This window comes from Electrona antarctica, assembly GCF_951216825.1.
Source record: "Electrona antarctica genome assembly, chromosome: 19".
NCBI lineage: Eukaryota > Metazoa > Chordata > Actinopteri > Myctophiformes > Myctophidae > Electrona > Electrona antarctica.
The window spans coordinates 43,919,721-43,926,193 of NC_136800.1; positions in this window are offsets into that span (position 1 = coordinate 43,919,721).

Genomic DNA, 6,473 nt, shown 5'->3' on the forward strand with positions numbered 1-6,473 from the left:
ACCAAGCATGGGAGGCATTGGGTGTCCATGGGAGTACCAAGCATGGAGGCATTGGGTGCCCATGGGGGACCAAGCATGGGAGGCATTGGGTGCCCATGGGGTACCAAGCATGGGAGGCATTGGGTGTCCATGGGGTACCAAGCATGGGAGGCATTGGGTGCCCATGGGAGTACCAAGCATGGGAGGCATTGGGTGTCCATGGGAGTACCAAGCATGGAGGCATTGGGTGTCCATGGGAGTACCAAGCATGGAGGCATTGGGTGCCCATGGGGGACCAAGCATGGGAGGCATTGGGTGCCCAGGGGGACCAAGCATGGGAGGCATTGGGTGCCCATGGGAGTACCAAGCATGGGAGGCATTGGGTGCCCATGGGGTACCAAGCATGGGAGGCATTGGGTGCCCATGGGAGTACCAAGCATGGGAGGCATTGGGTGTCCATGGGAGTACCAAGCATGGGAGGCATTGGGTGTCCATGGGGTACCAAGCATGGGAGGCATTGGGTGCCCATGGGAGTACCAAGCATGGGAGGCATTGGGTGCCCATGGGGTACCAAGCATGGGAGGCATTGGGTGCCCAGGGGGACCAAGCATGGGAGGCATTGGGTGCCCATGGGGTACCAAGCATGGAGGCATTGGGTGTCCATGAGGTACCAAGCATGGGAGGCATTGGGTGCCCATGGGGTACCAAGCATGGAGGCATTGGGTGTCCATGAGGTACCAAGCATGGGAGGCATTGGGTGCCCATGGGGTACCAAGCATGGGAGGCATTGGGTGCCCATGGGGTACCAAGCATGGGAGGCATTGGGTGTCCATGGGAGTACCAAGCATGGAGGCATTGGGTGCCCATGGGGTACCAAGCATGGGAGGCATTGGGTGCCCATGGGGTACCAAGCATGGGAGGCATTGGGTGCCCAGGGGGACCAAGCATGGGAGGCATTGGGTGCCCATGGGGTACCAAGCATGGAGGCATTGGGTGCCCATGGGAGTACCAAGCATGGGAGGCATTGGGTGTCCATGGGAGTACCAAGCATGGAGGCATTGGGTGCCCATGGGAGTACCAAGCATGGAGGCATTGGGTGTCCATGGGAGTACCAAGCATGGGAGGCATTGGGTGTCCATGGGAGTACCAAGCATGGGAGGCATTGGGTGTCCATGGGAGTACCAAGCATGGGGGGCATTGGGTGCCCATGGGAGTACCAAGCATGGGGGGCATTGGGTGTCCATGGGAGTACCAAGCATGGGAGGCATTGGGTGTCCATGGGAGTACCAAGCATGGGAGGCATTGGGTGTCCATGGGGTAACAAGCATGGGAGGCATTGGGTGTCCATGGGAGTACCAAGCATGGGAGGCATTGGGTGTCCATGAGGTACCAAGCATGGGAGGCATTGGGTGTCCATGGGAGTACCAAGCATGGGAGGCATTGGGTGCCCATGGGAGTACCAAGCATGGGAGGCATTGGGTGTCCATGGGAGTACCAAGCATGGGAAGCATTGGGTGTCCATGGGAGTACCAAGCATGGGAGGCATTGGGTGTCCATGGGAGTACCAAGCATGGGAGGCATTGGGTGTCCATGGGAGTACCAAGCATGGGAGGCATTGGGTGCCCATGGGAGTACCAAGCATGGGAGGCATTGGGTGCCCATGGGAGTACCAAGCATGGGAAGCATTGGGTGTCCATGGGAGTACCAAGCATGGGGGGCATTGGGTGTCCATGGGAGTACCAAGCATGGGAGGCATTGGGTGTCCATGGGAGTACCAAGCATGGGAGGCATTGGGTGCCCATGGGGGACCAAGCATGGAGGCATTGGGTGTCCATGGGGTACCAAGCATGGGAGGCATTGGGTGTCCATGGGGTAACAAGCATGGAGGCATTGGGTGTCCATGGGGTAACAAGCATGGGAGGCATTGGGTGTCCATGGGAGTAACAAGCATGGGAGGCATTGGGTGTCCATGGGAGTAACAAGCATGGGAGGCATTGGGTGTCCATGGGAGTAACAAGCATGGAGGCATTGGGTGTCCATGGGAGTACCAAGCATGGGAGGCATTGGGTGTCCATGGGAGTAACAAGCATGGAGGCATTGGGTGTCCATGGGAGTAACAAGCATGGAGGCATTGGGTGCCCATGGGAGTAACAAGCATGGGAGGCATTGGGTGCCCATGGGGTACCAAGCATGGAGGCATTGGGTGCCCATGGGGTACCAAGCATGGAGGCATTGGGTGTCCATGGGGTACCAAGCATGGAGGCATTGGGTGTCCATGGGGTACCAAGCATGGAGGCATTGGGTGCCCATGGGAGTAACAAGCATGGGAGGCATTGGGTGCCCATGGGGTACCAAGCATGGAGGCATTGGGTGCCCATGGGGTACCAAGCATGGGAGGCATTGGGTGTCCATGGTGTACCAAGCATGGGGGGCATTGGGTGCCCATGGGGTACCAAGCATGGGAGGCATTGGGTGTCCATGGGAGTAACAAGCATGGGAGGCATTGGGTGTCCATGGGAGTACCAAGCATGGGAGGCATTGGGTGTCCATGGGAGTACCAAGCATGGGAGGCATTGGGTGTCCATGGGAGTACCAAGCATGGGGGGCATTGGGTGCCCATGGGGTACCAAGCATGGGAGGCATTGGGTGCCCATGGGAGTAACAAGCATGGGAGGCATTGGGTGTCCATGGGAGTACCAAGCATGGGAGGCATTGGGTGCCCATGGGAGTAACAAGCATGGGAGGCATTGGGTGTCCATGGGGTACCAAGCATGGGAGGCATTGGGTGCCCATGGGGTACCAAGCATGGGAGGCATTGGGTGCCCATGGGGTACCAAGCATGGGAGGCATTGGGTGTCCATGGGGTACCAAGCATGGGAGGCATTGGGTGTCCATGGGAGTAACAAGCATGGGAGGCATTGGGTGTCCATGGGAGTAACAAGCATGGGAGGCATTGGGTGCCCATGGGGTACCAAGCATGGAGGCATTGGGTGTCCATGGGAGTACCAAGCATGGGAAGCATTGGGTGTCCATGGGAGTACCAAGCATGGGAGGCATTGGGTGTCCATGGGAGTACCAAGCATGGGAGGCATTGGGTGTCCATGGGAGTACCAAGCATGGGAGGCATTGGGTGTCCATGGGAGTACCAAGCATGGGGGGCATTGGGTGCCCATGGGGTACCAAGCATGGGAGGCATTGGGTGCCCATGGGAGTAACAAGCATGGGAGGCATTGGGTGTCCATGGGAGTACCAAGCATGGGAGGCATTGGGTGCCCATGGGAGTAACAAGCATGGGAGGCATTGGGTGTCCATGGGGTACCAAGCATGGGAGGCATTGGGTGCCCATGGGGTACCAAGCATGGGAGGCATTGGGTGCCCATGGGGTACCAAGCATGGGAGGCATTGGGTGTCCATGGGGTACCAAGCATGGGAGGCATTGGGTGTCCATGGGAGTAACAAGCATGGGAGGCATTGGGTGTCCATGGGAGTAACAAGCATGGGAGGCATTGGGTGCCCATGGGGTACCAAGCATGGAGGCATTGGGTGTCCATGGGAGTACCAAGCATGGGAAGCATTGGGTGTCCATGGGAGTACCAAGCATGGGAGGCATTGGGTGTCCATGGGGTACCAAGCATGGGAGGCATTGGGTGCCCATGGGAGTAACAAGCATGGGAGGCATTGGGTGTCCATGGGAGTAACAAGCATGGGAGGCATTGGGTGCCCATGGGAGTAACAAGCATGGGAGGCATTGGGTGTCCATGGGGTACCAAGCATGGGAGGCATTGGGTGTCCATGGGAGTAACAAGCATGGGAGGCATTGGGTGTCCATGGGAGTAACAAGCATGGGAGGCATTGGGTGCCCATGGGGTACCAAGCATGGGAGGCATTGGGTGTCCATGGGAGTAACAAGCATGGGAGGCATTGGGTGCCCATGGGGTACCAAGCATGGAGGCATTGGGTGTCCATGGGGTACCAAGCATGGGAGGCATTGGGTGCCCATGGGGTACCAAGCATGGAGGCATTGGGTGTCCATGGGGTAACAAGCATGGGAGGCATTGGGTGTCCATGGGAGTAACAAGCATGGGAGGCATTGGGTGTCCATGGGGTACCAAGCATGGGAGGCATTGGGTGTCCATGGGGTACCAAGCATGGGAGGCATTGGGTGTCCATGGGAGTAACAAGCATGGGAGGCATTGGGTGTCCATGGGAGTAACAAGCATGGGAGGCATTGGGTGTCCATGGGGTAACAAGCATGGAGGCATTGGGTGTCCATGGGAGTAACAAGCATGGAGGCATTGGGTGTCCATGGGAGTACCAAGCATGGGAGGCATTGGGTGTCCATGGGAGTAACAAGCATGGGGGGCATTGGGTGCCCATGGGGTACCAAGCATGGAGGCATTGGGTGTCCATGGGAGTAACAAGCATGGGGGGCATTGGGTGTCCATGGGGTACCAAGCATGGAGGCATTGGGTGCCCATGGGGTACCAAGCATGGGAGGCATTGGGTGCCCATGGGGTAACAAGCATGGAGGCATTGGGTGTCCATGGGGTACCAAGCATGGGAGGCATTGGGTGCCCATGGGAGTACCAAGCATGGGAGGCATTGGGTGCCCATGGGGTACCAAGCATGGGAGGCATTGGGTGCCCATGGGGTACCAAGCATGGGAGGCATTGGGTGCCCATGGGTACCAAGCATGGGAGGCATTGGGTGCCCATGGGAGTACCAAGCATGGGAGGCATTGGGTGCCCATGGGGTACCAAGCATGGGAGGCATTGGGTGCCCATGGGGTACCAAGCATGGGAGGCATTGGGTGCCCATGGGAGTAACAAGCATGGGAGGCATTGGGTGCCCATGGGAGTAACAAGCATGGGAGGCATTGGGTGCCCATGGGAGTAACAAGCATGGGAGGCATTGGGTGCCCATGGGAGTAACAAGCATGGGAGGCATTGGGTGCCCATGGGAGTAACAAGCATGGGAGGCATTGGGTGCCCATGGGAGTAACAAGCATGGGGGGCATTGGGTGCCCATGGGAGTACCAAGCATGGGAGGCATTGGGTGTCCATGGGAGTACCAAGCATGGGAGGCATTGGGTGTCCATGGGAGTACCAAGCATGGGAGGCATTGGGTGTCCATGGGAGTAACAAGCATGGGAGGCATTGGGTGCCCATGGGAGTAACAAGCATGGGAGGCATTGGGTGCCCATGGGAGTAACAAGCATGGGGGCATTGGGTGCCCATGGGGTACCAAGCATGGAGGCATTGGGTGTCCATGGGGTACCAAGCATGGAGGCATTGGGTGTCCATGGGGTACCAAGCATGGGAGGCATTGGGTGCCCATGGGGTACCAAGCATGGGAGGCATTGGGTGTCCATGGGAGTAACAAGCATGGGAGGCATTGGGTGTCCATGGGAGTAACAAGCATGGGAGGCATTGGGTGCCCATGGGAGTAACAAGCATGGGAGGCATTGGGTGCCCATGGGGTACCAAGCATGGGAGGCATTGGGTGTCCATGGGAGTAACAAGCATGGGAGGCATTGGGTGCCCATGGGGTACCAAGCATGGAGGCATTGGGTGCCCATGGGGTACCAAGCATGGAGGCATTGGGTGCCCATGGGGTACCAAGCATGGCGGGCATTGGGTGCCCATGGGGTACCAAGCATGGGAGGCATTGGGTGCCCATGGGGTACCAAGCATGGGGGGTATTGGGTGCCCATGGGGTACCAAGCATGGGGGGCATTGGGTGCCCATGGGGTACCAAGCATGGGAGGCATTGGGTGCCCATGGGAGTACCAAGCATGGGAGGCATTGGGTGCCCATGGGGTACCAATCATGGGAGGCATTGGGTGCCCATGGGGTACCAAGCATGGGGGGCATTGGGTGCCCATGGGGTACCAAGCATGGGGGGCATTGGGTGCCCATTCTCTATAGTCTTTGGTATGATCCAGGTGGGCGTATTGAACATTGTGCTGTTTTTGGCAGCAAATTTTGATTTTAGTTTGAATCATTAGTCTCTTGAAAAGTTTTCATTTAGTTTTAGACACATTGGAATGTTTATTGTTAATCTAGTTTCAGTCGACTAAATATAGTCGACTACAGTTGATTTAGTCGACTAAAATGCATTTTGGAGGGCCTTGATTCCTTCTTGTTTTTACACTTGCTGAAAATAGCCGATCTACAAGCTCACAACACGTCGCAGCGTGACGCGTTGTGAGCTTGTAGATCGGCTATTTTCAGCATGCAACCAAGTGTAAAATTACTTATACTGGATCTCTTCTCTATACTGGGTCCCTTCCTAACATTTTAGTCTAGTTTTTATTTGTTGACGAAAATGTCAGTATATTTAGTCTTAGTTTTACTCACCATAGCTTAGTTTTCATTAAGTTTCCATTTAGTTTTCGTCTGTGAAAAAAGCTAGTCGACGAACACTTTTCGTCATAGTTTTAGTCGACGAAAACAACACTGGTGTTGAATCCCCGACCTCCCCGTCTCAGAGAC